Source organism: Ochlerotatus camptorhynchus, unplaced genomic scaffold, assembly GCF_037179485.1.
Source record: "Ochlerotatus camptorhynchus isolate MF236.1 unplaced genomic scaffold, CSIRO-AGI_Acam_v1.1 ptg000150l, whole genome shotgun sequence".
In the NCBI taxonomy this organism is placed as follows: domain Eukaryota; kingdom Metazoa; phylum Arthropoda; class Insecta; order Diptera; family Culicidae; genus Ochlerotatus; species Ochlerotatus camptorhynchus.
This window is the reverse complement of record NW_027040640.1, coordinates 4,026,749-4,045,591: the sequence shown is the minus strand read 5'-3', so window position 1 is coordinate 4,045,591 and position 18,843 is coordinate 4,026,749. Positions and strand designations below refer to the sequence as shown.

The window sequence follows — 18,843 nt, the reverse complement described above, 5'->3', positions numbered from 1 at the left end:
GGATCATCATAAGCACTCTGTTCTGAGCGATCTGGATTTTGTTCCTATGAGTCTGTGCACAAGATTATCACACCGGAAATGTCTGTAGCTTGAAGACAATGATGGATCCTTACCTGGTTTGGGGATTGGAATAATGTTTGCAGCGCAGCTCCAAGCATCTTTTCCGAATAGTGGTCAAAAGAGACTGCACTTTCATGCTGAGCATCTTCAAGATCAAGTTGAATATACCGTCAAACCCGGGAGCCTTCATGTTCTTGGTGCATTTCAGTGCTGAGCAAATCTGTTGTACTGTAATCATATCCGCCGGAGTCACGACACAAGGGGAGGCATCTAGGTTTGGAACGCATTGCGTAACCTGATCTTCGAGCGGACTTTGGATAGTCGAGCCAAGCAAATGCGATGAAGCGACATGCTTGCCGATCGCATTTGCTTTCTCCTGTGATTAAAAGCCGATCGTCATCATATTCGTCTATAAGAGGTGGAACGGGTTTGGGATGCGTTTCCAAGACCTTGGCTACCTTCCAGAATGGTCTGGAGCGGTCGTCCAGATTCTGGACAACACGTCCGAAACTTTTATTTCGGAGTGAGTCCATTCTGGAAGCAATGGTGCACTTCTGTAACCATCCGGAAGAAGGGGATATTTTTCGGGAACGATTGCGCTTCCAGCTGTTCGAAATGCGAAATGTTGTAAAACAGTATCGCAAACTGTCTGAGTAACTGCTCCCAATCCATCGGGAGAAAACCGCCTGGAAGAATCCTGGATCTCACAGCGCAACTATCGAAAGATAAACAAACTTTGACGTTTAACTTTTTGCAGGCAACTTTGCCTCCATAAATGCTGCCATAAATCTGAACGGGTTAGGATCAAGCAAAATGGCTTTAGATAAATACAATTCAGCCTGCAAGTTTTCTTCATAAAAGCCATTTTAAACCCTTATTAATTTGTCAAGGAATTCTTGAAAGCAAAACAACTTTTTCATAAATGACCCATGAAAATCAACTTTTATGCCCCCGCCATGTTACAATTAGTTTGCTTGTTTTCTACAATCTTCGATTTTCAATCAATATTTCCTTAGATATAACTATATTTTGGTAAATTTAGCAATGAGAAAACATTTAAATGCGAAAATAATAAAAAAAAAATCTCGGCCAAGCTCGATCTAAATAATATATTTTTTTTTTCAGTGTTAAATAATTAGTCAAATCGACGTTTTACGAGGGTGGACTTAATTTTTTCGATGTTTTCACGTACATTTCACATGAAATTTAATATGGCACTTAAAACTAGAGAACTATTAAAGCTAAATAGCTTTTATTGTAGCTTTCAAATGGTTCTCAATGCGTTCGTCATACAACCTTTTACAGTAAATCAATCTTGCAGAGCTTCGAGATAAACCCTTCAGAACCTTCTCCAGGGTGGGCCAACTAGACATATTAACCACTGGAAGCGGCTCCCGTTCTGGTAGAGGAGGCTTATTGGATAGCGGAAGATAAAATGATGATTGTGTTGTACCTTTTGACTATAGTTTTAAGATGTATTGTATAGTGAACAAGAATTCTCGGCTCTGTAAAGTTAATTCAGTTGAGCCTTATCAAATAAATTAATAATAATAAATAATAATATAACTAGACATATTCTAGTCTTAATAAGGTTTTGGTGGATGCATTAATGACAAAATAGCCTTGACCAGGGTTTTATGAATGTTGTTTTATAGTTGCTTTGTAGTATTTCATAAAGCTTAAAATGTTACTTGGGTATGTATTGAGCTCGCTCTCTAGACTTAAATGGAAAGTTTTTCGCATCCATTTCCTGTCAATCGTACCCGAAGGCAGCTTAAACAGCGTAAACATTGTCTGGACATGGAAAGGGAGGCAAAGGACTCGGCGAAGGAGGAGCCAAGCGTCATCGTAAGGTGTTGCATGATAACTTACAGGGTATTTCCAAGACTGTCGTCAGGCTCGTCGTGATAATGCGTATCTCCGGTCTGATCTACGAGGAAACACGAGGTGTGCTGAAGGTGTTGCTGAAAAACGTCATTCGTGACGCTGTTACCTACTCTGAAGACGCCAAGCGTACGCTTTGAAGCGTCAGGGACGCACCCTGTATGGTTTCGGAGGATAAGCTTCGTTCATTTTCCCGATCTGAAACGGACCTTTTGAGGGTCAATAACTAATTTCAAAAGAGATGGTTTAGGAGTTCTACTAAAATTGGCATGAATGAAATTCCTGAAACTAGCACCTGCGGGGGATTTCAACGTAGACGTCTCGAAAGCTGAGAATATCGGATTCGTCCAATGTATGAAGAATTTTCTGCAATTCGATCTCGTATCAGACCCTAAGCTGCCGACTACATTGGGTGGCACATGCATCGATTTGGTGTTTGCAAGGAAAATACCGGAATTGGCAACCAAAAGGTTTATTACGTACTTTTCGTACCATCGCCCCTTGTTTACCTTGTTGTCTGCTGTAAGATTCTGAATAATTCTTGAATATGGTTGATCATTTGCTTTATTTTATAGCCACCGACGACACAGTAGTGGCAGAAGGATGCTTCCCTTTTGAACTGGGTGTTCACAGTATCCTTTTACAACAACGTCACCTTACATACCGTTCATTTTAAAACCACATCACCAGTGCTGAACAAATCTGTTGTACTGTAATCCTATCCGCCGGAGGCACGACACAAGGGGAGGCTTCTAGGTTTTGAACGCATTGTACAACCTGATCTTCGAGCGGACTTTGGATAGTCGAGCCAAGCAAATGCGATGAAGCGACATGGTCGCCGATCGCAATTGCTTTCTCCTGTGGGGTGATTAAAAGCCGATCGTCATCATTATCGACTCTGAGAGGTGGAACGGGTTTGGGATGAGTTTTCAGGACCTTGGCTACCTTCCAGAATGGTCTGGAGCGGTCGTCCAGATTCTGGACAACACGCCCGAAACTTTCATTTCGGAGTGAGTCCATTCTGGAAGCAATCTGCCTGTTCAGATCGGCCATTACACGTTTTTTGCCAAGATCTCCAGTCCTCTGAAACTGGTGTCTGCGAACATTTCTCAACCGAATCAGTAATTGGGTGTGGGAATCAATAGCAACAAACTTAGCCCTCACAGTAACTTGTCGAACATACGCCTCGTCAGCCACGGATATGGCCTGTCCACCATTCGTCCGAACTGCACCCAGTTGACGTGGTGGTAGCTTCTAGCAGAAACCACGTTGATGCCAACTTCAGCCACCACCAGTTGGTGGTCGGAGCTGAGATCGTTGCGCACCTCCGGCTTGGATAGTCCGATGTTCGACAGGAAAAAGTCCAGGGTGGAGAGATTTCCCGCCGAAGGGATGAAAGTAGGTTCGTCCGAAAACTTCACATGTTGTGCGGGGTTGAACAATAGACATCCGTTCTGATTGCGCTTGTAGTTCAGTCAACAGTACGAGTGATGGCGGTCAGGTCGTTCTTGAATTTGCATGCACATCCGTTGTTGATAGCACACTGCCGAGGGCAGTAAACAGCGATAAACCGGACGTTTGCAGTTGGTGATTTCATCTCCACACTAACGGCTTCGATGATAGAAGTGCGGATGTGGGGCAGAGTGCTTAACTTGATTCCTTTATTGACCCCTCCCCCCCTGGAGCTAATGCTATCAAGCCGAATAATGTTGTGGTCAGGCAACCAGAAGTTGTCGCCGGAATTCAGGTGGGTCTCGGTTAGATGGCTCACGTCGATGCTGTGCTTACGGAGGAAGTCTCCAAGCTTAATCTGTTTTGGTCTTACGGAGCAAGCGTTTCAGGTGACGACAGTTAGTGGTTTAGACGCCATACTGGATGATGAACTTACCGAGAACTTGGATCTACTCGGACTTATTGCGGCACTTACGCAGAGCACCGGACATGTTGACGAAAATTTCCATCAGTTCATCCGCTGAGAACAGATAGGGGTTGTTGTTTTGCACTGTTGGTTGTCTTCAGGGGAGATTATGAGCTTTGTCCAGCGGGGGGGGGGGGGGGGGGCGGATCGCACCCGTGAATTAGATTGTCCATGAAGAGGCGAAAAGTCCTCCGATCTGAATGCCAGGGCCTTATCCTTCCTTCGTCCTGGTTGGTTGTCGGGGGACGTTCGTCAGGGCATTGAAATCCTCGCGTTAAGGGCACTGCTTGTCTGATCCTTGGTGAGCACCACCACAGTTAGCGCATTTGGACGTCACAGCTTCATCCGCAGCACATTCGGCAGTGGCATGGTCTTGAGCGCAATGGCCGCAGCGTGGCTTAATGTTGCAGTTCCGGGTGTTGCCGTTGGCACTGAGTCACATCGCGATGGCCGCCACGGTATGGCTCCCAGCGGACGATGATGGAATTCATTGAGCGGATGGCTTTCAGCGCGTTGAGCATCACCGTTCCCTGCTGGAAGTGTGCCAGGAAAAGGCAATCCGAGTACGCCTTCGCATTATCGTCCCTCCTTGTCATCCGCTAGACGGCACTTGGGGCCAGCGTGTACCGGTCCTTGATTTCAGCTTCTATAAACTTCGGGTCACAGTTCGGTAGGCCCCTGATGACCTTTAATGGTTTCTCATCGGGAATGTCACCTTCAGGTAGGTGACGACCAAGTCATACTCCACTTTCGTACGGAGCACCACGTTGGTACCGACTCTGCCCAACTTGAATTCGGCCTTAACGGCCAGCGACGCCAGATCCACGATTAGCTTGTTAAGATGGGCATTTTCCACTACCAATGGAGGTAGCTTCACACGACGTTAGGCATACGGTCGTTAGGCATACGGTCGTTAGGCATACGGACGTTAGGCATAATGTACGATAGGCATAAAGGATGTTAGGCATAATGGACGTTAGGCATAATCTACCCGATGAATCTCAGAAGGATGATAATGGGAACCGTCTATTGATTGCTGACTTCGGTGACAATAATGAAAGAGCCTTAATTTTTGGAACTCATGAAAACTTGCGACGTCTTGGACAGGCAAAGTATTGGGTTACACAGATAGTACGTTTGCCACAGTTCCTTGTTTGTTTCGGAAACTCGTCACTGTTCATGGAAGTATCGCTCCCTCACATCAGCAGACGGTTCCGCTAGTTTTCATTCTGATGACAACAAAAGCAGAATCGTTGTATCAAAAAGTATAGCAGCAGCTGGTATGTTTTTTTTAGTTATTGAATGAAAAACCACAGAATTCACCATTCTTCATTTGATGAGCTGTTCTTTTGCATCATATTTTATTCAACCTTAGCTGTTTTTTGTTATTGAATGAAAAATCACAGAATTCACCATTCTTTATTTCATGAGCTGTTCTTTGAGGAAAATCTTTTCTTCTTTGACAATTGTAATATGTGTGTAAGAATATATTACATCAAATGTGTGATTTTTTTTATTTCTAGATGCGATTGATTTCAAGTTATAGTTCAAAACTATGCTGAGTTTTCATTGCCAGATTACTTAACCGCTATCGCTACTAATGTTGGATCTAAGTAAATATGTAGCTACGTCACTTATGATATGATCAATAATGGATTCCAAACTGTGCTTAGTAAAGAAACCTAGACTAACATTTGAAAGGGGCGGATGAGCCAAAATGTAAACAAACCATATTTTGCCACATATAAAGAGAATAGTTCACAAACTACTCGATAAACACGAAAAAGTAGAAGAAAATATCACTTCAAATCATCAAAAACGTTTCTTCTTACATGGCGTATTTCCAACTTTCAACTCTAAGATGCATCTGGTTGTTACGCCTTGGACTAGAACTACGAATTATATCGTTTTAATATGCCAAACGTATTGAGTCTGTAGTATCTAGTCACGCCCGATTGATAGTTCACGTGTAAACAACGAACAAAAAGAAGACCAAAAAAATCTCCGGGCGTAATTCCACTCTAACAAAATTTGCGAACGAAGAACCAAGGCGGAACAACAAATAAAAAATCCCGAGGGTGTACTTCCACGGCGTATCACCAGTGTTGGCAGTTCAAATTGTGGAAGATCCAGGGGGTAACAACATGTATGAAATTATCAGAGCGTATGATGTTTTCTTCTCGATTTCACGACAAAGAAAACTTTTTTGAGTTTTTAGTGATGCATGATGATAGATTACACTATTAACTATATGTCAAGCTTATAAAATCATCCAGAAAATGGAAAGTCGTGAAATGGGATTAATTTTTAGGTCATCAAAATTCAGAAGCGATTTTCTCGATATGGTCATTTTGGAATTACGCCCTTTTCAAATGTTAGTATAGAAACTATGTTTGTTTAACTTGTATGATTTTTTATTCAACGCTTAGCCTAATTTAAGCATTGTTTACCATGCTCGAAACAGGTTCCTAGAGTTGCACAGCAGCAAGGTATTTTATGCCTAACGTCCATTATGCCTAACGTATATTATGCCTAACGTCCATTATGCCTAATGACTTTATGCCTAACGTCCATTATGCCTAGCGTCCGTATGCCTAACGTCCGTATGCCTAACGTATTTATGCCTAATGGGGTACACTCGCTTCACGCACCCATGTTGGCAGCATTGTTATTTTTGGCAGCGTCACCTAAATCTCCGATATCGGTGACGTTCTTCGCGACCAATCGTGCCATCGAACTGGCCCCGATTGTGCAGGGAACTTTCCTGTGATGATGTAGGATTAGGTGTGAAAGCTTCTCCTTGTGCGGTGAGTTAGGGTAGGGTCGGTAATGTCAGTTTGCTGATTCTGACATCTAGTAAGTCGGACGCTACTGTGTTACCTGACACAGGTCTGATAACAAATATACGTTGAATACGAGTACCCCGAATACAACGTATAGTTTGTCTAATTTTACATTGCAAATGCTATGCAAAATTAGACGAGTCATACGTTGTATTCGGGGTACTCGTATACAACGTATATTCGTTATAAGTCAGGTAACACAGTAGGAAAGTTGAGGTGAGTTGGATCGTTCTGCAAACCGTTCGTCAGGGCCTTCATATGGCCTTTCTTCGGCGAGTCTCATCCCGGGGAATCCATGATCTAAGCGGGTGGCCCTCTAACGACGTGGCGCTTAAGCTACTCCCTTACAGTGAACGATCGAGCTTACCCAACCGTTGTTCTTTGGGGACTTTAATGAGTTTTTTTTAATCGCCTCGGCAATCCTTGGAAGGCTATACCATGCGGCTACAGAGTATTTTCTGGACATTTGTCAAAGTCATCAATCGGATGTCAGTTCCCATAAGATTAAATCTAACATACCATGTATTTTTAAGGCAAAGTCGGTCGCGGCATCAAAGTGGTCTGATTTTGATCCAAAGATGATGGATTTTAATTCTTAATACGCCAATCGATAGAAAATCTTTTCTACGAATCTGTTAAAATTAACACATTATCAAATTTCAAAAGTTCACTTTTGAAAATTGCACGAAAGTGGAACTGTTGCTATGATACTTAAAATTATCACCGATTGCCTGCGAAAAGTACTTTCCCTAACACAGATTTCAAAATCGTATCCCATCCGGTATCGCCGAACGGTGTACATTCAATCACCGTGTGTGGTGAGTGGTAGTGTCCAGCAGTAGCAGTGCTTTCTGCGTGTAGTGTTGTACATTTTTCTCCAATACACAACGAAAGGCTCCCCGCAAGCAGCTAGCTATCAAGGCTGTCCTCAAGACCCCTCGATTCAGCGAAGAAGGAGGAAGAAGCCGCACCGCTACTGATCGGATTCAGTTACTCTTCGGAAGCCGCTGTGGGCCATCTATGCCAAGCGCGTCACCTTCGTTCCATATAACATACAGCTTGCTAGCCTCATCAGTGTTGAACACCCTAATAGCTCAGCATTATTCAACTATCACGACAAAACGGATCTTTTCAGGACCACCATAAATTATTGTTGTTTAAGAGTTAATTTTCATTGAACGTTCGCTCGTCTTCCTGCCAGCCACATCACCCCCAAAGCTCTTTGATAATGTAGCCATCAACCAAACATCTGAGGTCAAACGCGTAACAGTATTGAAGTGGTACATACAAATTATCGCAATGACCGAATATCACATCACATCACTTGTCAATTAACCAGAAACACTTCGAATTAAGGTAAGGTCATAGAGGTAACTCTAAGACTAGAAGGTCCCGGAATAACGTGCTCAAATTTTTGGCTCAGCTCTGGTACTATCTTCGGTCCCAAGCTAATCGATTCGCCCCTCGAAACATAGGAAAAACCAATAACCCCTTATTTTATCTGTCAAACTTTCATAGCAAATCAAAACAAACATTGCGTAGTACTAGAATTTCGACTAGAATGGGGTACGTTAATTGTTTGCTTGGGACCAATAGGCTAGTCAAGTAGTGAGCCAATTTAAAATCGTTAGTTTCGTATTGATTGTTGGTAAGGTTTTCTCCAGCCTGCTAGACAAAAAAAGTAAAAAAATCTCATTTGTTCGATCGCGAATATCCCACGTTTGGAAAATTCTAACAAAAAATTCCTCCAATCAATTTTTGCTGTTTGTATTATCTATTAAATAAACCAAAAATTCCGTGCATTTTGTGCACGAAAATGCGTAATTTTATCATCAGAAAACGAGGTTTCCCTAACACAGTCGCCGAATATTGATACCGAGTACGTAATCCTACGTCAAATCTACGGTCGTGTCTTGTCCAACTTACAATTTTCGCAATGTAAACCCTTTACTCATTTCATTTATACAGCCTCAAACTGTATTCAGATGTTGTACGATATGAGGAAACCTTTACTCAGCCTCCTCTATACAAGCAAATCTGGCAAACTTAGTCAGCTACTGATTGCTGTTGGGACCGGTTGTGGCAAGCTCTTATTGTATATCCATTTACGCTTCTATACAGCTGTTATCCTGCTGTTTAGTTGTGTGTGAACTTTAAAGGCACTTATTCAACCTTTTCCCGGTTATCCAATAATCACTACACAGCTTTCTCTTGAAGCCTGGTTAAATATTGTTCAAGTTTTTTTTGTTGCAGGACTTTATTAAGTTCATTTTACTGGGAATCAATCTACAAGTTTCTTAAAAATAAAACTCACGAATATAATCAGCTTTAAAAAATAACTCATGCTACTCTTTTCATTAAATAAGCAGCGTAAGAAATTAGGAAATCCTCCATAAAATCTTAAACAATTCTGAATTTCACTTAAAACCTCCATACAAATGCTGCAGATTAATTTGAATTTCCTTCTCCATGAAACTTGTCCGTACAATCTTTGAAATTCTAATATTGCAGACAACTTCACATAAAAACCCCATCAATAGCAAACTCCCTCCATCACCTGTAGACGCCAGCACCGTCGCCAATTTCGCTCAATCACCGATTCTCTCTCACATCAATTCTCCCAATTCTCGCTGAAGCTCCAGTGTACCCCCGCGCGCAACCCGAGACCCGAGCCGAACCCATTGTTATTCTCCCGTTCGGTTTCGGCATATCGAACCAAAACCATCATCGCCTCAGTCGAGAAGGTACAGTTAATGGATTCGGTCCTACCCATTGGCTCGTGTGAAATCGCGGTTCGCGTTAATTCAGTCTCATTAAGGCAAATTAGAGGCAGCAGCAAGCAAAAGAGGAATAATCAATTGAAATCAGTACAATCATCTGCTGCTTCTGGTGTGGAAAAATCAAAGTTTGTGGAAACGACGACGCGTACACGACGGTTGGTCGGAAAAGTGATAAAAGTGCATTTTGGATTCGCTGACCGCAAGAAAAAGAGGTGAAGAATTGTGCCAAAAAAATATGCTAGCACTCCGAGCAAAGGTGAAATACTTTCTCGGGCTGGTTCCATGAATGAAAACCAGTATTCGGAACAGAAAAAAAATTGTGTGATACCTTCGTGTGTTCTTCTCTCTCTCTGCAGTAAGCATTTTGAATTGTGTTTCCTTTTCTCGCTCTCTTTCTCTCGCTCACCTTTTGTTCGTATCCTTCCCAGTCCGGCTGGACTCTTCTTCGTAACTTTGTAATATTTTTTACTGTGTTTTGTTATTCCCGTCGTCGTGCTGGGATCGGGTGTGAGAAGGAGTTTTTTTTTTCTTATTTCAATGTGTGGCAACTTTATCTCTTTCCGATAAATGGTTAGTTCACACGATGATTTTTTTTATGGTTACTGTCGTTTGATCTCTCCTGGAGGTTTGGTGTGTGAACGAAAGGCGAACGGAGAGAAGCGCGTGACATTGCTGCGCTGGATCCGTGTGCCGTGTGAGAGCGAACAAGACGAGTTATAACAATGCAAGCCGGCGTGTGTTGGTGCACTCAAATTTCAATGTGTGACGTTCGACACAACAGTGTCTTATTTTTTAATTAGACGAGGTGAAGTGAAAAGAAAACTCAGGTATTAAAATTTTAGTGAGCATTAGAGAAAAAAAAACATAGTTTGTTCGGAAGGATGGATACAAGAACCAGTTGGATCAAAAATTGTGAATTCAAACGGGTGTTGGTGTGCGCAAAATCGACGTAAGGAGCACACAGAAAATGCAAGAAGAACGCGAGAGTGCGCGAAATGTCTCCTTCTTCGGGATTCCTTTCGTGTAATCTTCGGCAGTATGTGCTTGCACGCTCTCTCTCTCTATCTCTCTCTTTCTCTGTCCGAGATCTGATTGTATCAACATAGGTACATAGCATAGCGGTGAAGTAGCTGAGGTGATGTTGGTGGTGGTCGTCGTTTCCATAGAATATAAAAGGATTGCTTTTACCGCTATAAGTCGCGTCTCGCGAAAGTTTGCATAATGAAGCGAATCAAGAAGAGGAGCACACTCCTACAACAACGGAGCCAGCACATGAGCGAGATGGATGCAAATCGAGAATAGGATGGCAACATTAAAAATGGCTCGAGTGATTCACGAACAGAAGCCGCAATATGGATATACAGGATGCAAATTTCGCTGCTGGAAAGGATTATAAGATTGGTTGGAATAATATGTTGCAACGTTTTCTTTTTTAAAAAAAGAGACATTATACCCTAAAATATTACCACGTTTGATGATTTGTAAATTATTGGACAAACTCTGAAAATATATTGAGCCATATCTACGTAACTAGTTGTCCGATCTGGATAGCATTTATCAGTGTTCAGGGCAGTGAAATCGAAAATTATTTACATCAACCATGTGCGAAAAAAGAAGTGTGATCGTTCATTGCCTCAATGAACAAAAAAATATTGATTGAAGTGGGTAACTCAACCACCTCCAATTAGTAACCATTGAAAGAAAATAGGCAATCAAAGTTGTTTCACTACCGTTGAACCCCGTTGATTTTAATATGCAAATAAATGGTGTTCATTTTTAATTTGATTAACTGGTGCCTCTGCCTACACCCCTGCTTGAAGAGTTTTGTCATTTCCATTGAAAGATTTCAGGGGATTTCGACAAAAATATTTTTGTCATTATCAGTGAAAGAATTAGCTCTCACACAAACCTTTGTCGAAATCTGATTCATTTTTCGTCAATGGCAGAGATTGACTTCGCTTATAAACAAATACCATAAACAAACTGTATCCCTGATGGGTAAACTATCCCACAAATGGTTTGGATGATACTCCTAACACGTCGTTAAGCTCTCCTTTGTAGTTATTTTTATTAGGGTTGGTTCCAAAAAGGTGTAATTTGGTGCATTCTTATTCACGATATTGTTATTTATGTAGTTGATAACGGTTCCATGGATTAATTTTGCTTCAGACATATCATTTGTTAGAGATTCAACTGCAAATAAAACTGACTGTATTTTATTCAGCGTAAATATTTACGTTTTTTCAACAAAACTCAGACAATCATGACAGATCCTTACGCAGGTAAGAGATTTGTCACTGATGTAAATATTTACACGTCCTGCATTGAAGAATTGCAACTGACAAATGACATGGCATCCTTTGAAGATAATTTTCATTTCGTGCTAGTGACGAAAGCTGCTTTGTCAATATCGTCGAATACGGTTGATATTTTGCAGCACTGCCCTACATATAACGCCATTGAGCACCTGTGTAGGGGTAACACTTTAACAACTTCTGATTAAGTGTCGTTTAATTGCAATTTTAGCTATTAAAACTAGCAGGGCTTTACGGCACCATGACTTCGATGTCTGTGTTAGAGAAGTTTGTTTCAAGCAATACTCCTTTTCCGCACAATGATACTAAGATAAGTGCGCTAGTTTTGGCACAAAAAGGAGGACCACTTATTTTAGGAATTTAAATTCTCAGTTTCCGGTTTGATATAAACTGCTAAGCCACAGAAGTAACTACTGAAAACTGTATAACCATAGAAGTAACTCTAAGACCAGAAGGTTCTGAAAAAACGTGTTCAACTTTTTGACTCAGCTCTGGTACTATCTTCGGTCCCAAGCTAATCGATACACCCCACGAACCCCTCATTTTATCTGTCAAACTTTCATAGCGAATCAAAACCAATATTGTGTAATACTAGAATTTTGACTGGAATGGGGTACGCTTATAGATGTACTTGGGATCAATAGACTAGTCAAGTAATGGGCTAATTTAAAAAATATGGAAATATGGAATGACATTTGATTTTTGCAATAGATGTCGTTAGTAAGACAATGTTTTGAAACAAAATAATATTTAAATTTTTTGATGATTTAATATGGTTTTAGAATAGTAATACATTGTTAAAGTTTCATAGTTAAGATCAAGGTTGCAAAGACTCATTTCAGCTAAAACAATGTTTTTCTAAATTATGAAATAATTAGATGCCATGATCAAATTTTGAATTGGTAGGATACAAGAAGAGGTTGCAAAGAATGTGTTTGACATATTAAACCTGTTTATTTCACTTCATGAGAGTCACAATCAGCGATTTTTCACAAACTCACTCACTCACTCACTCACTCACTCAGCGATCAGCAAATCGCTGATTGTGACTCATAGAAAGCAAAATTTACAGGTTTTATGTTTCCAACGCATACTTTGTAACCTCTTCTTGTAATTTACAAGTAAAACATGCCATCATACCATCTTTTGGTTTTATTATTCCGAAAAACATTATTTTAGCTGAAATGAGTCTTTGCAACCTTGGTTAAGATAAACTTTTGAAGTCCAAAAGGCACTACGACCAATGTTGGATAGCGATAGATTGAACTTAGAACTTGAAATTCTTTCAGAAAACAATAAAATCCTGGGAATAACAATTGAGATGTCGAACTAAAATAGTTTTAGAAAGTTATGAACTAAGAAAGTGTTCATCATGCTGGGACACAATAAAATTTGATGCAAGATGCTTGAACATAAGAAGAACTCAGTGGTTCACATAAAGAATTTTCTCAAAGATTGCGCTGTTTCCTTGGTAGTCATCGTAGAAATTCAGAATGGAAGAAGAGAGCAGTTCCACACCAAATGACGAATCGAATCGGAAAAACTCCGGTTACCATGAAACTTTGCATAATTGTGTGTTATGCCCAACTAACATTTTCAGCTTTGTAAGGCAACTTTTGCATTGTTGTGCTGTAAATCAGCTGAAAAAAAGCTGCAGATACAGCTACAAGCAGAAGCTAGCAAAATTGTTTTGAAGAGCGTTTACTCGACTTTTTCAAAACCATTATTCAATTTGCCTGTCTCACTGAATAACAACAGCCAATAAACGCTAATGTCACTTTAATACACATCCTAATCAACTTTCAGCTTGTAGCTGCAAAACAAAGCTAATAAAGTGAATATAGTACTCATTTCTCGATTACTTTTTCGAAGGGACGTATCAGCTTTTGTAAACAATGCAGTCGATCGTCGATTTGGCGTAACTGGTAACTTGCAAACGCATACTAACACCACTATCAGGTATAGGAAAATTTCCCCTATCTGATGACAGAATTAACATGCGTGGGCGAGCTACCAGTTACGCCAAATCGACGATCAAATTCATTGCTTACAAAAGCTGATACGTCCCTTCGAAAAAGTAATCGAGATTTGATGGCTTTTACACAACCAACTCTTGTTGAATAACATAAACATCAAAAGTGTTTTTTCAACAACTAAACAACCTAATAAACTATGTTAGCGCTACTTTATTTTTAGACGTGTGCAGTTTTACAGCTTTTACTCTGCTCCTTTACAAAGGTGAAGTAACTAGAAAAGTGAGTAATGTGCACTATTATAAAGGGCCTTATTACGGGTGTCACTATACGGTGATAAGCAAGTGATACTCAGAATAAGAACCGTGATTACCGTACAAATCAAATGGGAATCACTTCACCGTGACGAAAAGTGACAAGTTTTCACCGTGAAGTGACATCCGTAATAAGCCCCAAAGCCTCAACTCAGCGATTTTGTTGAAGAAGGGCATGTTGATTTTTTTTTACATCACCCAGGTAACAATTTGATTGATTAGATTGAATAATTGCTGTACATAGACCACGTTAACCTTTGTCCAGCTTTTAAACATCTAAATCTGGTGATTTTAATCAGCCAAAAGCTTAACAGTAATAGACATTATAAGCTTTTTAAGGCATTAAATAACAGTCTTTTCCAACCCTTGTTCAGCCTTCTAGTTTTATTTCAAAAATAATAACAGAAGACCGCTTCATATCTTATGCATTTATATTGGAACTGCTTCAACTTGTTCCTGACTAATTGGATTAACATATTTATAATGTTAATATATTTCTAAAAATTACCTTTGCATTTCGGGATTCGAACCAGCAGTCACTGATTCATAGGCGTCAACCATACCTACTGAACCATTTAGACATATGTGTGGTAAAAGGTATGATCATTAACTTGAAGCACGTCAAATTTAAGTTGAATAACAGCACCCGGAACAGTATTATACAGCAATGCAGGATTGTAAGCAACAACTGGTGACAGTTAAACATTCCTCTCATTTTCAAGTGCACATAACACAATGTGAACATAAGCACGCGATTTATGTTGATGGTCATTTGGATGTAATTAGTAATTAGAAAGGTAGGCAGTGAATTTAGTAGAACTAAAATGCCGGACATGCAACGAGTGACACAGAAACTGACGACATTTAACAAATCAAGCTATCAAAATATGTGTAACGCATTGCTGATTTGTGGAGTTGTGTTAAGCTTAAATAAGGCTTGTTCAATCTTTGGATCAGCTAACCTATTGAGGTTGGATTATGGGGATACAATTCGCTTCATGCACTACTAATCAACTATATATTCAGCCTGATGTTAATCAGCTTTGTACACCTTAAATCAACCAATAATCAGCTTCTGTTCTTAATGTTCAGCTTGTATTGTTACTTGGGCAGTTCAAAGTGTTGGCGTACCACAGTTGGTAGTGTCAAGGATTTCCAATGCGGTCGTCTCGAGTTCGATTTCAGATTCCGGTGCAGGATAAATAATTTGGTGGTGTTGCTTTGTAACTAATTTGGATTAATTTTATTTACAGCAAAATATAAACTCAATAAATTCCTCGATTAAAAAAATAGCGTAAACAATATTCAACCCGGCTTCAAGACAAAGCTGTGTAGTGATTATTGGATAACCGGGAAAAGGTTGAATAAGCGCCTTTCAAGTCCACACACAACTAAAGAGCAGGATAACAGCTGTATAGAAGCGTTAAATGATATGCAATTAGAGCTTGTCCCAACCGTCCCAATAGCCATAAGTAGCTGACTAAGTTCGCCAGATTTGCTTGTATAGAGATTGAGTAAAGGTTTTCTCATATCGTATAACGTTTGAATTTGAGGCTGAATAAATGAAATGAGTAAAGCGTTTACATTGTGAAATTGTTAGTTGGGTGGGCAATCATTCACATTTTTGCACAAATTCTGATCGAAATGACGTCTGAGACAAAGTTGTACAGGAAAATAAAATCTTTCCGGGAAAAATATAGACGGTATTTTTGATTAGTAATTTTGAGTAACAATTCTGATTTTTTTTTTAAATTCAAATATTTAAAAAGTATATTTTGAATTATTTTATATATATTTTACAAGCTTGTAACAAAAATTAAAACTATAGATATTTGAAAATAGTTTCAAGAGCAGTCAATGTTGTCAATGATCCATTTAAAGTCTATAGAAAGCCTATTGATGAAAAAGCATAAAGAAAGAGTTACCGCACGGCATGTTTTGAGTGATTGAAAGATCTAACCGCATTCAGAATCCTCCATTAAAACCAATTCCAGGAAAATGACCGTATGTCGGTAGATTTTAGGCCGATTTTAGTTCTTGGCATATCATTCGCAGTTATTTTGTTCTGTTAGTTCACTAAACATATAGTTTTTTAACCGGCATCCTATGCTAAATTTCAACACAGTTAGACAAACCAAAACAAACTCATTGAACTTGACTGGCAAACACCGCACACATTTTTTTTTCTTGTATTCCATATAACTCGAAAACAGTAGGCTGTGGAGTTTGACGTCTTAAGAAGAGTTGTTAATTTTACCAAAAACTTTGCCAAAGTCGTCAAGTCTTCAAATGCATTAAAAAAGGTTATAGAAAAAAACATGTTCAACAAAAATGAAGAAATCTCAAAAACACCAAAATATACTTCACTCAAATTTTGATATTTTGTTTATCTAATATTGCTTAATTTTTGCTGAAAATTTCAGGTTGCGATTTTTCGCGCTTTGGGAGATATTAAAGTTCAAAAATTGTTGTTTTTTCGGTTTTTTTTTAACAAAACATTTAAAATTTGAAGCTTAAACCAGCATGTTTCTTCACAAAAGCTATTTATTTTATGCATTTGCATAAAAGAAAAATATAACATTATATGGTTGTAAGCAAAAAAACCGAAACAGAAAGAAAAAACCATATTTTCGACATTTTTTTCTTTAACTCCATATAACTCGGAACCGGTAGGGTGTGGAAATTTTACGTCTTCAAAAGAGTTGTTTATTTTGTCAAGATAAACAACTTTGCCGAAGACATAAAGTCTCCAAAACGTCAGAGAAAGAAGTTAGATTGTGGCGCCATCTTTGCAGAAGAGTTTTGAACTATTTGATGATGAGATTTGATTTTATGATGAGAAACTTTGCCGGAGACACCAAGTCGCAAAAATGCTTCGTTTCTGAGTTATTAATTTTGCTCCGCTAGATTGCATTCCTGGCCCAGTGTGCACTGGTTACTATCCGGGGGTTCCTAAAACATGGCCAGTGTGGTGGACATTACTAACATTGACCTGGATTTTCAATTCTCATTTCATTTGTGGTGTCACATGTCATGGATTCAGTCGCATTATTGCCCATACAAACCGGATCATGTCTCGGTCATATCTCTGGAACCAGTTGACCTGTTCCAAAAATATTCCGTTCTATAAGATCTTAGCACCTTTCATTGGGTGGTTGTTGTGTTCAATTCGGTTCAGTGGTTGCCGAGAAACAGGACTTAACTAGTTCCCTGATTTCAGATATTGGTCCGTTCATATCTCCGGAACGAGTTAACCGATTCCAAAGATATTCAGAAACGTTATATGGGACCATAAAGCCTTTCATTTGGTGTTTGTTTCGTCCAATTTGGATCAATGGTTGCCGAGAAACAGGACTTAGTTCTATTAATTCGTGTTTTCGGATGTTGATCCGATCATATCTCTGGAACCAGTTGACCGATTCCATAAATATTTTAAAATCTTTGTATGATACCATGAAGCGTTTCATTTGGTGGTTGTTGCGAACAATTTGGTTCAGTAATTGTTACAAAACACGACTTAGTTCGCTTAATCCGTATTTTTTTTTTCGTATCTTGTTCTGTCCATATCTCATTTCAGTGGTTGCCGAGAAACAATTCTTTAAAAAGAAACCGTTGCCTACACACTAGAGTGGTTCAACAATCGATTTTGCTTCCCTCAGCTTAATCGATTTCAAATCAGGTCCTGGCAATTCTCCAAAAATTTGAGCAGGCCCTATGAATTTCTATGGGAAATACTATTTGTTCTCTTCGTTCTAGCTCTTCGCTGTAATGATATACGGAACCTTTCTGTACTAATGTGAAATTTCTTCAGCTACAAGTTTGCTGAACACCGCGTTTTAATTTAATGTCAGGATAAGTAGTTATTGATTACTTAGGAAGATGATAGTCTTCTGACACTCTCCTCAGCAGGCAATATTGGAGTGCTTTGGGCGAAGAATAAGGCATAAAATCCAGGCTACTCTGTCATAAATGCAAGATGTAGTGTTGCCCTGAAAGCAGTCAACTAATCATATCAGAAAGTTATAGGCTTCAAAATTAATTTATAACTAATTACCTTGAAGTCTAATCAAAAAGTGGTCTTTATTATGGCAAAGTGCTAGGACTTTGAGAACACAAAGTTCACTTTTTCAATAGTAATTCCCATATAAAGTTCAAAGGGCCTGCGCAGTATGAGTTCGCATCCAAATGAGCTCAAGTTTTGGGAGAATGATCTGGACCTGATTTAAAATCCATTGAGCCTCTCCTCTAACTGAGTCGATTGGTATATGAAACTCGGCCCTTTAGGCCTCGGATGCACTATCCGCTCGGCCATGACCTTCTGAACAACTTTGCTGAGGACTTTCTAGGTGGTTGGAATCACGAGATAAAATAATTACATACACGCTCAATTTTACATTTACACTAGCGACACGTAGTGGCAGAATTCCGAACAATACTAACCATCTTCCGGACGCCCTTGGTCTTCTAAACAACTTTGCTGAAGAGTCGTCTATCAGGTCAGAATCACGAGATAAAATAGTTTCAAAAATGCTCAAATCTACTTGTACTCTAGCGCCACGTAGTGAGAGAATTCCGAGCTATGCTGACCATCTTTGGACCTCCCTTAGCTCAGTCGGTAAAGGCGCAGCTACAAATCAAGACCATGCTGGAGGTGGCTGGGTTTGATTCCCGGTCCGCTCTAGGAATTTTTCGGGTTGGAAAATTTCCCGACTTTCCTGGGCATATAGTATACGATTGAACTTGCCACACAATTACA

At 39.7% G+C, this 18,843-nt stretch overlaps 2 protein-coding genes across 4 annotated transcripts in view; one reads left to right on the top strand and one right to left on the bottom strand.

Moving 5' to 3' along the window:
• LOC135701176 (zinc finger protein 84-like) overlaps positions 1 to 18,843 on the bottom strand; it is a 271,564-nt gene that overhangs the window by 121,079 nt on the left and 131,642 nt on the right. The window lies entirely within an intron of this gene.
• Positions 9,455 to 18,843, top strand: part of LOC135701164 (uncharacterized) — a 65,120-nt gene continuing 55,731 nt past the window's right edge. The window contains exon 1 of one of the 3 annotated variants that reach the window (XM_065221901.1): positions 9,455 to 9,697. The gene's annotated coding sequence lies outside the window, so the exon portion shown is untranslated. Of the gene's footprint in view, positions 9,841 to 10,018; positions 10,313 to 18,843 lie in introns of those variants that run through there. The other 2 variants (XM_065221900.1, XM_065221902.1) reach the window with 2 other exon arrangements.